The following is a 2,297-nucleotide window of genomic DNA, read 5'->3' as shown; positions in this document are numbered from 1 at the left end:
CTCCTCCCCCCAGCATGTATTTTTGTAGCCTTTATATTCTCAATATATTTATCTCAAAATTGTCGTTAGGTCAGCAGTCAGTTTTTATATTGTAAGACACATAATGTTATTCATGCTAAGCTATGTAGTGACTATGATTATTTTCCTTTCCTTACTTGCTTTTTCCCCCTATTTTCCTGGTTTACTTTTTTTTTTTTTTTGGCCACGTCTCACGAAACGTGGGATCTTAGTTCCCTGACCAGGGATCGAACCCGCACCCCCTACAGTGGAAGCGTGGAGTCTCAACCACTGGACAGCTGGGGAAGTCCCCTGTTTTCCTGGCTTCTTTGTGCTTGTCACGAATCCAACCCCAAACCTCCCAATTTTCTAAATCTCCTGAGGTGAATCAGAAGCTTCATCAGTTTTATCTTTTTGACACAGAGTCTCCCATGTCCCCTCACCTGTCCCAGCCTGGAATGGTTGCCTCCGCATCTGGTGGCCAGTGTCATCTGTGATCTGCTTCACCATCATCCCACAGATCACATTTTTCTTGTGTCTTTGTAGAAACCTCATTTTCTGAATCTTGTGTATTTCCCATTTTTGGTTTAGGCTCCAGTTCTAGGGGAGCACATACTCCTGTAGCTTCCCGAGAAAGAGTGTATGTGAGATAAACTTTATGAGAACTTGTCTGTCTTAAAATAGTTTTATCCTATTCTAGTAGCTTGACTAGTGGTGAATTCTAGGTTAGGGATAATTTTCTTTCAGAATTTTGAAAACATTTCTCCATTGTTTTCTAGCTTCCGTTGTTATCATTAAAACATCGGAATATAGTCTAATTCCAGATCTTTTGTATATGAATTTATTTTTTTCCTTTGAAATCTTCTCTTTCTCTGTGATATTTTGAAATTTCATGATGGTGTGGCTAAATGTGGGTGTATTTTTACCTATTCTGGACTCTCAGTAGGCCATCTCAATGTGAAAATCATGTTTTTGTAGAAAAATATTTTAAAATTGTTTCATTGATGATTTTCTCTCCTCTATTTTCTTTCCGCTTTCTAGAACTTTTATTTTGTGAATGTTGGATTAACTGTCTGGTTCTGTAAGTTTTCTAAGTACTCTGTTCTAATTTTCATATCTTTTTTTCCTCTAATATCTGTGAGATTTTTCTCAGTTGTATCGTTTTTGGTTTCTGTTGAGTTTTTCAGTTCTGCTGGTATACATGTGTATATGTGGATATGTGCTTGTGTGCGTGTGTGTGTGTGTGTGTCTGATTTCCAAGAGATCTTCTTTATGTTCTCTGCACGTTCCGTTTTAAAATTAAATAATATCCTGTTGTGATTTTAAGGGTGTGATATTTTCTCATCATTTTGAATACATGTATTAGTTTCCTATTACAGCTGTAAAAATTCTCACAATTTTAGTGACTTAAAATAACACACATTGATCATGTTACCGTTCTGGAGGTCAAAAGTCTACAGTGGGTCAGCAGGGTTGGGTTCCTTCTGAAGGCTCTAGGGGAAAATCTGGTTCTTTGTCATTTCTAGCTTCTAGAAGCCGCCTGCATTCCTTGGTTCATGGCTGTTTCCTCACATCACTCTGACCTCTGCCTCTACTGTTGTACCCCTCTCACTGACTGTGACCCTCCTGCCTCCCTCTTACAAAGACTTTGGTGATTACATTGGGATCATGTGGATAATCCAGGAATATCTTTCCCTTTCAAGATCCTTACCTTAATTATTCCTTCAAAATCTCTTTTTCCAGATAAGGTAACCCATTAATAGATTCCAGGACTTAGAACATTGTAGTGGGTTGAGTGGCAGCTCTCCCCAAAAGATATGCCCACTGCCTAATACCCAGAACCTGTGAATGTGATCTTATTTGGATTTTTCTGAATTATATTTCTTTGCAGATATAATTAAGTTCAGAATCTTAAATATCATCATGGGTAATCCAGGTGGGCCCCAAACCCAATGACAAGAGTCCTTATGAGAGACGGCAAAGGAGAAGACAGATAAAGGGAAAAAGGAGGAGGCGGTAGGAAGACTGAGGAGCAATGCCCCAGGGAATGTTTGGAGCCACCAGAAGCTGGAAGAGGCAAGGAAGTATTCTCCCCTAGAGCCTGCAGTGGGACTGTAGCCCTACTGACATCTTTTTTTCAGATTTCTGGCCTTCAAAACTCTGAGAGAATAAAGTTCTCCTGTTTTTAAGCCACTCTGTTTGTGGTATTTTGTTATAACAGCTCTGAAAAAGCAATACAGTTGTCGACATATTTGGGGGGCCATTCTTCTGTCTAACACAGTATATTAATGATGTTTTTT

The sequence above is a fragment of the Delphinus delphis genome, chromosome 9 (assembly GCF_949987515.2).
Source record: "Delphinus delphis chromosome 9, mDelDel1.2, whole genome shotgun sequence".
NCBI classification, from domain to species: Eukaryota; Metazoa; Chordata; class Mammalia; order Artiodactyla; family Delphinidae; genus Delphinus; species Delphinus delphis.
The sequence above is the reverse complement of the archived record's forward strand: the minus strand, read 5'-3'. Positions refer to the sequence as shown.